The following is a 14,487-nucleotide window of genomic DNA, read 5'->3' as shown; positions in this document are numbered from 1 at the left end:
ATGATCCAAAAGAGGGAATAGCATTCCCCATTGTAGATGATTGTTAGGGACCATGTGGTTCTTCTGAGAGAGCAGCAGATGCTCTAACCTGGGAGTCATCACCACAGCTCCTGTAGGTAGCTTTTGTCCTTCCAGGGCATGTGCTATACTAGATGGACACGATCACCTTCAATTAAGGAGAGAGATCTCAGGAGATGTGTATGTACAGGTGGTTTAGCGGTGCCTGCTCAATGTGGCAGCCTGCTAGGCATCCACACCGGGCTCTGGTGCCTCCACTGCTCATTGTGCATTCAGAATCATTCTCCAGCATCACTCTATTTCAATTCCAAACAGATCTTTCACTTACTATCGATGATTATATACATTAAGCACATCTGATAAAATACAGAAGAGACTAGCCTCCTTCTACAGGCCAACTTGGCATAATGAATTCTTTTGATAGAAAGCAAGATAATTATCTTAATCTATGCAGTTTAGGGAGGACCTCAAGACCACCCATACTGAATGCAGACTGCAGCTGTGACCACATGTTTCTTTTGCAGAGCAGGTCTGTGCAAGCCCAGAACTTAGGTGGGACAGTTCATGTTTCACCTTTTACGTGGAAATCTGTGATTGTATTGAGAAAGTATATTTTCCACGTGACTCATTTCCAATTTATGGAATTAAACTGACTTACTGAGAGTGGAGGTGACTCCGAGAGATAAAGTGCAAAAGAATAATCCAGTATGTCTGCAAACAGATGCTGTCTCATTAGGGCTTTTCAATGCTCAGCAGCTGGAGAAGCAAGGGAGAGGCATTGGTGACTCTCAAGCTTAGGTCCTCTAGTCATTATAAGCTGAGCATGACACAAAAAGGGTCATAGTTATCACACTAGAATCTAGTAACTAGATTTAACTCACCTACCACATTAATGCTGTGTTTGGTGGTATTTTTTGCCCTCTTAGGACCTGGAAGAGGCTTGGGGTTTTCTAATCCTACTCATAATTTATTATCCTTCCCAACACTATGGGCTTTGTTCTGTTAATGATAACAGCGCCATCCAATACCTAGGATATTTTCTACTGACATGTGTGACGTGAGACAAAACAGTCCCTGTCATCCCTCACCTGAATAAACTTCCTTAGAGTTCAGTGTAGTTGGAGGGTCCTTCTTTCCTCTCCAAGATCGAGAAACATTTCCAGTCTCCAGACAGTGTGTCAGCCATTGTCCAGTGACTGTCTTGAGATGTCCACATTGTCAGCTGAGTGAGGGCAGGGCAGGGCAGGGCAGGGCAGGGCAGGGCAGGGGATTGTGGCAGGGCAGGGCAGGGCAGGGGATTGGGACAGAGTCCATGAGATGTCAGTAGGCAACAGGCCAGCTGGGGCTAGTGTGGGTACAGGGCTTCTAGTGTGGGTGTGAGAGGAGGAAATTAGGAATGGTCAGATTCTGATGCAGCACATAGGCCGGAAGCAGCTTAGATCATCTCAGTGCCATATAGGGACATTGTAGACACTGATGGGCAGTGTGCGGATGGTAGGGCCCCATATAGTGCTCTCTGCAGGTGTCAGGTGAGCATACAGTGGCTCTGTCAGACTTATGACAATCAGGCAGGCACTGGGTGCAAGTGAGAATCATGGGACAAGTCCTGTGTGCAGCCTGGTTTTGGGACATTCCCAGGTGCACCGTGGACTGCAAATTAAAGGCAAAGGACACAGGGAAGCCAGCAATTCCCATGCACAGGACATAAATACCTGTAGATCTTTCTAGAATTTCCATAGACTATCTGTCACTAGTCCTCATTATAGAAGGCACCAACATTCTGCCCTCTACTTCAACTTGGTGAGACAGCTATTCTAACTCCAGCAGGAAGGCCTCAGGGAAGACAGTAAGAACTCACAGGTGACCACTTTTACTATTGAAACAGGATCTTCCTATGGAGCCCAGAGTGTCTGTAGGATACTAATGCTCCTGCCTCACAGTGACTAGAATTCCAATCCACCCTCAAGAGCAGTTGATTCATAGTCAGATCTGATTAAGGACAGCTAAGGCCCCAGGGTGCTAGGATTACCAGGGTCCTAGTAAGTTTCTCCAGCCTAAATTACAACCTGACTCAGTGCTGCTATTTGGGACACCGCCTGATGCCCAGTGACACCACACCTTGGAACTCTTTGTCAAGCATAAGCTGTTATGGGAATGAAGTACCCACACAATAAAAACTGGTCCGGATATTCCTACGTCAAGAATCCCCTGTTGGAAATGCCTTGGACCGCAAAATTTTAAATTCTAGATCCTTCTGGCTTTTAGAAGATTTATAAATACAAAAGAAAACATAGATGGGCATAGTAATTTAAGCCTGTGAGCCCAATCATCGGAAAGTGAGTCAGAGTGATGGAAGACTGTAAGTTCCAGGGCAACCTGTGTTTCAAGAAAAAAAAAAAAAGGCATGGTGAAGATTCCACTCAAGTGGAAACCAAAAGGGTTTCACATGGGCCCTGCCATCCATTGGTCAGCACTCTCATCACCACAGCCACAGGCAGACACTGGAGAAAATTTCTCTCTTTGGGATACAATCCACCCCATGATTCTATGTGAGGAATCCCCCAAAGGTTGCATCATGTGAGGGATCTAGAAAGTTCAGGATTGGTAGAATTAAGGAGTTTATAATTAGGGATGATCTACAGCTGTGGCAAAGCCTTTACCCAGCACATGGCAGCCCTAGCTTTGTCCCCAACAGTAAAAATAAAATTCCCCAAAAATAATTCAAACAAAATGTCATGAAGCCTGCGCCCTGACCAGTCTCCTCAAAAGTGCGCAGGAACCTGGGTCCACATAGGACCCAGCACGGCATCTGTGACCCGTGAGAAGGGATCTAATATAGGAATTAGTACAGTATGACTTATCCTTGTGGATACCTTTGGTGACAATTACCACCTGACCCCTGAAAACCCATCTACCTGGGGGGCTCAGCACTCATGTCACCCAAAAAGCCCAGATCCTAGGGCCAGCATGGGCAGGTGGTGAAGAAAGTTTGTCTCTCGTGAACATCAGTTGCTGCTCCTGATCTGACTCTATCCTCAGGAGACAATGTCACTCCAGCAAGTGTGGGTGTCAACGGCTCTTCCCAGGCCAAGGCTGGGATACTGCTTAAGTTCCACAATGCACAGCAGTGCTCACTCTAGAGCTAAATGTTCTACAGCTGAAAGAGGTGGGTGCTCTGCTGGCCACGCCCCTCCCCTGCAGTATTTAGTGCACTCAGAGTGGTGCTTCAGATGTGAGGGACTTCTTGAGGCTACTCCCATGGAGAATGGCAGATTCATCAGAATGGGGCACAGGGTGAGTTCAGAGCACAGCTGGGAGGAATTTAGGGGTGCCAAGCCATGACTAAGACCAGATCTTGGGCTGACAGGCAGTTGAGCTGGAGAACTGGCATCCAAAGAGTGACTGCCTGAATTCCTTTTAGACCAAAAGCCCTGGATCTGAGCTACTTTGGTGCATTCTCCTGAGCAGGGTCCCAGACGCAGCTCAGAATCGGGGTTGTGCATGGACTTTGGTGCTGGCAGCAGGTGGCTTAGCCACAAAGTGCCCAGCTTTCCCATCTGTGCCCACTCAAACTCCTCTGTCTCATTTTAGGTGTGTTTGGTATAGTTTTGAGACAGGGTATCTTGTAGCAGCACAAACCTGCTTTAACCAACACTGTAAGGTAAAACCAACCCTGAATTCAAGATCCTCCAACCCCTCTGTCCCAAGTCCTGGAATTAAGACCTCCAGCTGTGACCATTTTACTGCAGCATAGGATCCATCTGTATTAGAGTGAGCTTTGGAAATACTGGAGCTCCGACTGTTCCTTAGAATTCAGGTTTCCTTAATTCTTAGCAGGAGTTTTGTGATGATGCTGATGAGAGAGTCAGGAGTTACACTGGGAGAGGTAACAGTCCTGGCAGCCCTGAGTGCGCAGTGAAAGTCAAGACAGAAGCCTGCTGGTTAGCACCTGAGTGAAAGTGGGAGGATTCAGAGTTCAAGAACAGACTCAGTTACATACCTAAGTCCATATTGCAACATTTTTGTTTCATTTTTGGCTTGTTTTCTTTGAGACAAGGTGTTAATTTATAGCCCTGGCTGTCCTGGAACTCACAATGCCTCTACCTCCCAACGCATGGAATTAAAGGCATGTGCCAACATGCACTGCCACTAATTAATTTTTAATTAAACATGCTGGCACAATCCAGTAATCCCAGTGCTTAAGAGGCCGAGGCAGGCAGATATCTTGCTTCCTGACAAGTCTGATCTACAGAGAGCATGTCAGAATAGCCAGGGCCAAACCGAGAAACCCTGTCTCAAAAAACAAACAACAAAATGAATTTGTTTTAAAGAAGAGAGGAACGATTTAACAGAGAATTAGAGGCCGAGATCCAAATGATATTCGGTAGTGCAGAGTCTAGCTTCTGAGATGAAACTGGACACCATGGGGTTAGTGTGGGGATTCTCATCTTGGACTGGAGACAGAGGGTGACTTCAGGCATGGAAGGCTCAGTCAGTCATTAGTCAGGATTCTCAATCAAGAGGGTGTTGTAAGATCCAAAATGTGTGAGCAGTGTTCTGCATGAGACTAGAAGAATCCGCCTACCCATACAAAACAGCCAATGAAGAGTAATCACAAGCATACGTCTGGAGGTCCACAAGAGGTTAACGTCCACCTTAGTGTGGATTATTCAGAGCACAGGTGGAGAGGAGTAGAAGAGCTGATGGTGGCTGAGGCAGGAGAGGAGTTCGGGTGTGAATTTGAGCCAGTAAAGGAGCTTGTAGGTCAGCAGAGCAATGAGAGGTCTAACAGCATAGCTGTTGAGATCCTTCAAATTAATTTGTCTTAAGAGCCTCATGCCATAGCCAAGGACAGGAGTAGATCTGACTATTGGGTGGCTGGGCTCACATAGCCCAACAGGTTTGGCCTTGCATCTGTGGGATTCCAAGTCTCTCCCTTTAGACACAGCCATGGAGAAGGTGTAGCAGTGAAGGTGCAGATGGCTTTGGAATGCTTGGCTTATGGTGTTGAGTACTTCATGCTCCACAGAGCTAGGAAATGTCCTAGAAGCCAGGGAGGCTGAGCATGAGGAAGACAGGTCTTCAAGAGAGAGAAATGATAACCAAAGTCACTAAGAACTTCCTGAATCACAGTGTCTGTTAATCATATATTTTATTTACTTATTTTTATGGGCCTGAGTGTTTCACCTAATAAATGCTTGTGCACCATGTGGTATGTCTGGTGCCCATGAAGTCCAGAACGATTCCATTGAACTGCAATTACAGGCTAATAGGAGCCACCATGTGGGCACTGGGAACTGAACCCGGGTCTTCTGCTCTTAGCCACTAAACCAACCATCTCTTCAGCACCCCCCCCCTCATTGTACTGTCATTAAGATTTAACCATTTGGCCTTCAGTATTTGAATTAATGCAGATGTGACAAGAGTTATAGTTACCATGATGGTTCAGGCATAGACAGGCAGGCATCTCATTGTATACAAAATATAAATTCATTCATTCTTTCTTTCTTTCTTTCCTTCTTTCTTTCTTTCCTTCTTTCTTTATCTTTCTTTGTTTTACTCTTGGAAACAGGGTTTCTTTTGTGTAGCTGACCTGGAACTAGTTCTGTAGAGGGAGCTGGCCTAGAATTCACAGAGATCTGTCTGCCTCTGCCTCCCAAGTGTTAGGATCAAAGGCCTGTGCCACCACCACCACCACAAATACTCCTGTTTTAAAGGAAAAATGTAGCCCTACATGGCAGCACGAGTTTAGTCCCAGTATAGACATTTTTCTAGAGTTCCTGAAGGGCTTGCTGCCTTCCCCTTTAGGCCTGGCTAACATGAGAGCTCCACACCTATGGGGTTTGCTTCATAAGAGTCTGGAGGATGAGGGTCACAGGCTGATATATCTGTGTACAGCACAGGATGCTTGGTGAAGGTCAAGTGGGTATCACAGCTCAGCAGGTAAAGTCTCTGCCACCCAGCCTCATGGCCTCAGTTTGATCATGGATGAAAGCAGAGAACTGAGTCCACATTGTGTCCTCTGCTCTCCATGTGCATATCATGGCACAGGAACACCACAAACTACATAAAATGTAACATGCTGAAATGCTGAGAGAAGAGGCCTATGGTAGGCGCCTCCTACACCTGAGACTTCCAACCCCGAAAAGCAGGGGGTAGAGAGTGAGGATGCAGAGTGCACACAGGTCAGGACAAGGCCATGTTACTGAAGCCTGAATGAGTGGTGGGCAGGGTCAGGGGCACCATGAGGGACATCAGGAGCTTCTGCATTTTGTAGAATAACAGGGTTCCATGTTTCACATGCCCATGATTTGCCCCCTACTGCAGGGAGAAGCCAACACCAGAAGCCTCCAGCTCCCAGCCCTGCTTTTGCCATGTAGCTTTACCCAGAAGAGCTTGGAAGTCCCTGGACCTGGAGTCTCAGGTGGTTGTGAGCCACCTGACCCGGGTGCTGGAGACTGAACTCAAGTCTTCTGCAAGAGCAGGAAACACCTGTGCACTGCCTGGCCCAGCCAGGGCTGTGAAATGGTGTTTATTTTCATCTGAACAAGCCCAACAACAGTTTAGGTCCCTAGAAGCCACATAAACCTGGATGCAGTAGTGTCTGTCATCCAGCCCTTCCCACAGGGAGATAGGAGCCTAAAGTGGACAGTCTCTAGGATTAGGGGGAAGGGCTAGCCTAGCATAAACAGCCATGGATGAGAGGTAGAAGGTGAGGACCTGTGCTCAGGTTGTCCCTGACCTTTACACAAGCACATGAGTACCTGTACTCACAGAAACACCATACAGACATAGGTGAGAAAAGAAATAAAAACAAACAATATTGAAAATACAATATACCGGGGCTGGAGAGATGGCTCAGTGGTTAAGACCACTGACTGCTCTTCCAGGGTATCTGAGTTCAATTCCCAGGAACCACACTGTGTCTTATAACCATTTCTAATCTCATCTACTACCCTCTACTGTTGTGTCTGAAAACAGGGACAGTGTACTCACTCATATGGACAAAATAAATAGTTTTTGTTTTAATCCTTTTCTAAAAAAAGAAACTCTTCTGTGAGACATGATCATTGTGTGATTCCAGATGTCCCTAAGTCAGTACAGTCCTATTACTACATGGTCCACCAGTTGTGTCAGCCTTGGTAGTAGAGTGGCACAGTTGAAAAGTTGCTGGTCACAGTGAACAGGCAGCCTAGAAAGCTCACCATGAGCAGATGCCACCTCATCCCTACGAATAGAGCAAAAAAGAACAGATGAGGAATCTTCCAGGTTTCTTTCCTCTTTGATTTCTTTATTAACCTAGCCCCTGTGCTACATGTAACCTTGTCACATCCTCTGTCCCATCCCTAAGCCCTCATACCTGTCAAATAAGACAGGGGTCTTGCTTTGGGGGGAAGCTCTGGTCCCTCTCTGTCCTAACAGGCTCTGAGCCATCGCTGAAAGAGAGTCCTCTGAGGATTGAGGGAAGTCCATAGCCAGTGCTCTGACTTCCAGGAAGGTTTGAGGAAGGTGGTTCTCTTCTTGTGGTGCCTCTAGTAGGAGCAGCCCACACTTGGGCCCAGCTCCCACTATCAGGAAAAGACAGGTGGCTCTGGTCTTTGCACAGCTCTCCAGCTGAATGAACAGTGCATCACTCCTCTCTCTCTTGCAGGAAGTCTCCAGTCTCTGGTGCAGGTGCTGTTCCCAAGGCAAAGGAAAGGGAAGTGCAGAGTGAGGACTCCCAGGATCCTTTAAAACATTGTCTGCATGGTCTTCATTAATTTTTCTATTTAATTTTTATTCCATGTGTATTGCTCTCCTTGTAGGGGTGTGCCTTCCAAAGCATGAGTATTGAAGGTGGAGGAAAAGCCATGGGAGTCACTTTATCCTACTGTGTGGGGTCCCAGGCTCTGAACCGGGTTGTTGAGCTTGGCTACAAAGAGCTTTCAAGCTGAATTTCCTGCTGGCTCTGATTTCAGGGAGAGCGTCTCATAGAGCCCAGATTGGCCAGTAAACTACTGATCATCCTGCCTCAAGTATTGCCATCTAGTTCATGAAAGGGTTGAGTTATTGACATGAGGAACTGGGGATGTGCAGAGGTGCATGACTGAGGCTATCTCTGCTCAGTGGCATGCCTTTGGGGACTGATAGTTTTCATCACTGAGATGTCATTTGACTGCAGTGCTCCTCTGGAGAGAAGGAGTCTCTTTTGCCAGGGCATCAGGCTCTCCAGACAGGCCTGGAAGGTGGAGGTCTAGAGGCCAGGCCTGCATTCCTCTTCAGAAGCTGCATTTACTACTCTGGACAGTGCTATAGCACAGGGTCACATATCCAGTTCTACCCTGAGACCTGCTGATAAACAATGTCTATCCTGGGACAATGTCTATCATCGGTTCAAGGTGTGGCCCAACCAATTTATTATAAAGGATGATAGTGGTTTGTTGAAAAAGGCAGTAACTTTCTATGAACCATATATTAAGTCTTTATGTATACTAAAATTAACAATGGAAAGAACAGTGGTAGGAGAGGAAGCTAGAGGACAACTGCTGAAAATGCTTGCTTTTGAAAATGCTAATGAAGAGTACAGGAGAGCATAATTACCTATAAAGGAAACTGGGGATATTAATGCTTATATGAAGGCATGGAAGAGGATATCTTTTCTGAAAATGGAAAGATGCATTTTTGGCACGTATTGATCCAGATAGAGTTATTAAATTATACATTGAAATACTCTTGAATATCCTATAGGCACTTTAGCTCAAGATGAGTTGCCTTTAGAATGGATATATATTAAATTTAACTTTAACAAAACATTAACAACATATGAGGAACAAATTTCTTTAATTATTCAGCAAGGCATACAAAGACCTGTTACACTGTGGGGATATGATTGTGCTGCTTTCGTTTTCTCATTAAGCAAAAATAAAGTGGAATATTTAATGCAGACGTCTGAAGTTTCTCAATTAGCCATGATTTCTTACACTAGAAATACTGAATTTCATTTTCCCCATAGTAAATTCTGGGATTGCTTAAGAAAACAAAAAAAATTGTGATAAATACACTAATTTCTGTTGATCCATTACCATCTGCCGTTACTGTGTTTACAGATGGCTCTAAGACCAAAGATCTAAGACAGATGGCTTATTGGACCAAAGATAAATTTGGGGACAAGAATCTTCTTTTGGGTCAGTACAACAAAATGAAGTATTAGCAGTAATTAATGTATTGCTGGATTTTACTCAAGATGTAAAAATATTATAGCCAAGTCAGCTTATGTTGTAGGAGTAGTACAGAATATTGTAACTGCTGTTGTTTCTACATCTAAGCCTATATTAAATGTTATTCTCACATATTAAAGGACTATTTTTATTCTAAAACTCTAGAATATTTATTACACATATTAGATCACATTCAAGATTGCCAGCATCTTTAACACATGGCAATCATATGGTAGATCAATTAGTGGCATTTGCTACCCCAGAAGAAAACAGTCATAATCATGCCAATACAGGATATTTGCATATTAAATATAAGGTTCCCTATTCTGAAGCCAAACAAATTATTGCTAATTGTGGTATTTGTGAGCCTTCACTTATAAAATGTATTCCATCTGAAATTAATCCCAGAAGAATGCAACCTAATACATCGTGGCAGATGGATGGAACCCATATTTCTGAGTTTGGTCGCCTTTCATATATACATGTAAGCATAGATAATTTTTCAATATTTGTATGGGCTACACCATTGCCAGGAGTACGCACTGCTCATGTTATACAGCATCTATTGGAAACTTCTGCTGTTATGGGACCACTTTCTAAAATTAAAACTGATTATGGACCAAAATATATTTCTTATCAATTTAAACAATTTTGTCGGCTCTTCCGGGAAAATGGCGACTCCTGCACGTGCTCCAGAGTTGCCGCCTTCCAAGGAGCCTGCGACCTCCATGGGCCCTGCTGGGGAACCCTGCCTGCGGGGCCAGCCTCAGCCCATGCACAATGTGCTCCCTGCCCCGCAGCTTCGAGCCCCCAGTTCCTGAGGACGTGGGGCGGCAGAGTTTGGCAGAGCTGCAGGAGAGGTTTAGGCGCCAGGAAAGACTTTTGCGCAAAGAAAAATTCATTTGCAAATTGCCCAACAAAGGTAAAAAGATCTCAGACACCACTGCCAAATTGAAAGCTGCCATTTCAGAAAGTGAAGAGGTCAGAAGGAGAACTGAACTACTTCATCCTGTTAGTGTTGACTGTAAGCTAAGGCATAAAGCAAACACAAGAGTTGATACCGACATAGACAAGGCCCAGAATTCTGACCTGATGCTTGATACTTCATCATTAGTTCTGAATGTTCGTCAGTAGACATTGAATCATCTAAAACAACCTCAGAAACTCAGGGACCTACACAGCTCACTCACAAAGACAATGAAGAGACTTTGGAGACTGGCTGCACAGTGACTACCAGCCCCTCTGTCAGCATCACAGTCCAGGCTCCCCCATCTGAAGTGAATGAACATCTCCCCCAGCATTCAAGTCAAGCGGAAGAGGTTTCCAGCAGCATCGACAGTCTGTTTATCACTAAATTGCAAAAGATCACAACTGCAGACCAGACTGAACCCTCAGAAGAAAACACCAGCACTGAGAACTTTCCAGGACTGCAGAGTGAGACTCCTAAGAAGCCTCATTACAAGACAGTGCTAGAAATGCGAGCTAGAAACCCAGTGCCCCCACCCCATAAGTTTATGACCAATGTGTTACCCACACAACAGAGTGACTCACCAAATCATTGTCAGAGGGCTCAGTCTCCTGCTTCCTCAGAAGAGCAGCGACGCAGGGCTAGGCAGCATCTTGATGATGTCACAGCAGCTCGCCTTCTTCTGCTCCACCCCCTGTCTACACAGCTGCTCTCCAAAGAAGAGTCGCTGGCTCTGCAGAAAGAGCAGAAGCAGAATTATGAGGAGATGCGGGCAAAGCTCGCAGCACAGAAACTAGCCGAGAGACTGAATATTACAATGCAGAGCTACAATCCAGAAGGGGAGTCTACAGGGAGATACCGAGAAGTGAGGGATGAAGATGATGCCCAGTCCTCGGACGAATGCTGAAAATGAGCACTGGGAGATCCTGGGAGTCGACTGTTGAGCTTACATTGTCTCATCGAACTTCCTAACAAGTACCAAGAGTGTCAGACCTTGTTGAGGGACAGCAGTTTAAGTTACACAAAGGTAGCTACAAAATAAGAACCCAGTTTGTCTTTCAGAAGATGATCTTCACATGCTTGAACAGTTCAATATTTGAACATTGTGTTTGGCCGTATTGTGTTACAGTTTTGCAGTATATTGTGCATTGGTCTGATATTTTAGTGTGAGTAGAACGCACGTTTTCTTTAAGATATCTGCTTTTTCCTTCTTCGTATTCTTATCAGATAGCACTGCTTACACCCCTTCTGGTGAAATACTTTGTTATTCCAGGCACCTAAAGTGAATTAGGAAGGCCTGGTCCCCTCACTCGAGAAATGAGGGGAGCAGTCTAAAGAATGGTACGCATGCTTGCATGGACACGTTCCTGAGACGCTCGATATGAAATGCCGCACACAACACTCGGGAACCACCACCACTGTGTCTGCTGCTCTGTCCTCTCTTGGGGCGAAGGCTGTCACCTGTGATGAGGTTAAGGAGCACTTGGAAGAAGTGCTGGGTGGGGAGGGTCTTCTGAGCTGGTGTGGGGAGCTGCTCCTGGCTGCCCTAGGCTTGAACTCATTGCCATCTGGGATGATAGGTCCCTGTACAGGACACTCGTGCTTGGTAAGGAAACCGGTGTTATTCTAAGAGTTACAGTTGAATTGTCAGTATATTGCTTTTTTTCCTTGTTAAACCCACAGAGGTGTTTACAGGCTGCAGAAACCTCAGTCCTGTATGTGCACATTTGTGCTTTTTAAAATGATTATATGATCATTTTCAGCAAAGATAACAATGTTATCAAAAAGCCTTTGTCTATTATGTGGAACTTGTAAAGGAGAAATAAAATACCAATCAGAGCAAAAAAAAAACATTTTGTCAATGATATCATATTGTACATATTACTGGTATAGAATACCATCCACAAGGACAAGCTTTTGTTGAAAGAGTTTACCATACCCTGAAATGACAAATTATAAAATTAAAAAGGAAAAGAGATGACCTTACACAGCCTGAATGAAGTTGGCATACCAGTCCCAGAGTAATATTGGCATAAGCATTATTTTTTATTGATCTTCTTAATTTACCACAAGGTGAAGTTATATGAAGAGCAGATAGACTCTTTATTGGACTTCTCCCTGAAGGCATGGAACAGACAATATGGATAAAAATTGCCCGAGATGCTGAATGACAGGAAGGGACATTACTGTATGTAGGGGAGAGGATTTTGTCTCCTTACAGGATGGGAGACTATTCTGGTTACCCAGGAGACAGATCCAAGCACAGAATGATAAGAACCACTCCCTACCCTCAGAGGAATCCAGTTAAACCAGCTACATTTTCTCCTGATGGATGTTCTCCGGAGATGAAGGAGGTGTCCTCCATTACTGAGGCCCTGGCTTCTCTTAGTGTCGACAAACGACAACGGAGAAGGATCGATGCGGTGACAACCCCATTACCTAGGTGAAGCGATTAAGCCCTGAAAGGAAAACTATGTTGTCTCCTTCAGGAAAGTCCTTTACTGCTGAGCACGTATTTTTAGCAGTGTGTGCTTTACTCACGGTTTCTTCTGTTGCGGCCAATGCGAGTTATCAGGCTTATATTCCTTATCCACCTTTATTTGAACCTGCTACTTGTCGGGGAAACAGATGTGGTTTTATACACCACCCCAAGCATTTTATCATCTCTTTGGAATAATTTGACCTTTGGAATAGACGTGATGGAGCTTTGTATAATTTTCCTTATGCTGGATTAAAAATGCCTTTGTGTTTAAGAAAGAGTCCAGGCCTACAAACGGGTTATTAAAATTGGCGATTACCAGGAATAATTGTTACAGTCTCCAGGATTGACAGCTTGGTCTATAACCAAAATTGGAATAACATTACATTTGTTAGCGAGACAGTATATCCTATTTGTGCTTGGTTTACTTATGTAGGCTTAAAATATCTCCCATGCATTTGGAAATACTTCCCTGGCATGTTTCGAAAAATTATTCAAGATAAATGAATAAATTGGGGTCCTTATGGCCAATTATTAATACATGTTCAGAATGGAATGTTACCACTTGTGATTTGTCAAATGTTACCAGGATGAACTGAGAGGAGAGTGAACGCCTTAATGGATGCTTGCTGATGGAATGTGGAGATGGAGGCATTGCGATAACCGACTGGCCTCTGTGGAAGATCCTAATGCGTTTCAAGCTCATTTGTGGAAGACTGTCACTGCATTAAAAGAAGATGTTCTTGCTAATGGAAGCTTTTCTGGGACACTCAATCTGCCTCTCAGTATATTTTTACAACATTTAAGAAAGACAAGGTTACTACTTGTATTCCTATGCCATATTTCTTTTTAATAGGTAGATTTAATTTTGCTAATGGATTTGCTTGTACTAACTGTCATTAGTATCCATGTATTAATTCATCTATTCAGTTTAATATAAATCAATATTCTATTATGATATTCAGCAAAAAATATATGTATGGATGCCTGTTAATTTGACACATCATTGGTCTCAAGATCCTCTTAATTATATGATTATTGAATTTTTTAATAATCTGCTGAGGAACAGTAAAAGAATTATTGGAGTTTGTAGCTACTATTTTAAGCCTTATTTCTGTTGCTACTTTGGCAGCCATTTCCAGCATAGCATTAAAAACATCTATTGAGACAAAGCATTTTGTTGAAGACTGGCATAAAGATTCACATGAGTTATGGATAGAGCAAACTAAAACTGATACTAGACTTCAACATCAAGTAGATGTTTCAAAACAAACAGTAGAATGGTTGGGTCGAAAGATGTTATTTATTGAAAAATATGAGGATTTAAGACATTAAAACAAAAGAAAAAAGAAGGAATTGTTAAGACATAGAGATGCAGCTCCCAGGCAGGGTCAAGAAAGGCCTGGTGACAGATTCAAGTAGGGGCTGGAATGCCACCCTGGAGAAGAAAATGTTTTCTCACTTGGCCTTAAGCTATGTTCTGCTATGTCCTGTTTCTCTGGAAGTGGTTCTAATGCTCTCTAGGTAATGGTGAGTACATTTTGATTATAATAAGAGAGGTGACTTGTTTTATGAATATTTTGAGAAGAAGCCTTTGTTTATTCGTATTTCTTTGTTTAGTCTTCCCTCAGTTGTTCCTGGTATCCTGGGAATAATGATCTTATGGTATCTTGACAAAATGAAAATTGTAGTTATTCATATTCCCAGGTATATAGGGATTAATAAAGCTTGCAACTGTGTGTAGTTGCTTCTGCCTTTGCTGTGCACCCCCTTGTCCTGGAGGTATACTGTACCCAGGGCCCCCAATTCACTAGACATTGACAATG

At 43.9% G+C, this 14,487-nt stretch overlaps 2 protein-coding genes and 1 pseudogene across 5 annotated transcripts in view; 2 read left to right on the top strand and 1 right to left on the bottom strand.

The window, feature by feature from the left end:
* The window catches only part of LOC147999318 (disks large homolog 5-like), a 43,986-nt gene extending 33,130 nt beyond the window's left edge, over nt 1–10,856 (bottom strand). For both annotated transcript variants that reach the window (XM_087596570.1, XM_087596571.1), the window contains exon 1: nt 10,767–10,856. The gene's annotated coding sequence lies outside the window, so the exon portion shown is untranslated. The remainder of the gene's footprint in view (nt 1–10,766) is intronic.
* The window catches only part of LOC134483411 (disks large homolog 5-like), a 230,132-nt gene that overhangs the window by 161,525 nt on the left and 54,120 nt on the right, over nt 1–14,487 (top strand). The gene's annotated exons all lie outside the window — the stretch shown is intronic.
* LOC147999317 (DNA-directed RNA polymerase II subunit GRINL1A pseudogene) lies at nt 9,996–14,394 on the top strand (annotated as a pseudogene). The gene has a single exon (XR_015643935.1). The product of XR_015643935.1 is annotated as a DNA-directed RNA polymerase II subunit GRINL1A pseudogene (transcript).

The sequence above is a fragment of the Rattus norvegicus genome, chromosome 19 (assembly GCF_021556685.1).
Source record: "Rattus norvegicus strain SHRSP/BbbUtx chromosome 19, alternate assembly SHRSP_T2T, whole genome shotgun sequence".
Classification (NCBI taxonomy): Eukaryota; Metazoa; Chordata; class Mammalia; order Rodentia; family Muridae; genus Rattus; species Rattus norvegicus.
This window is presented reverse-complemented; position numbering and strand designations above follow the sequence as displayed.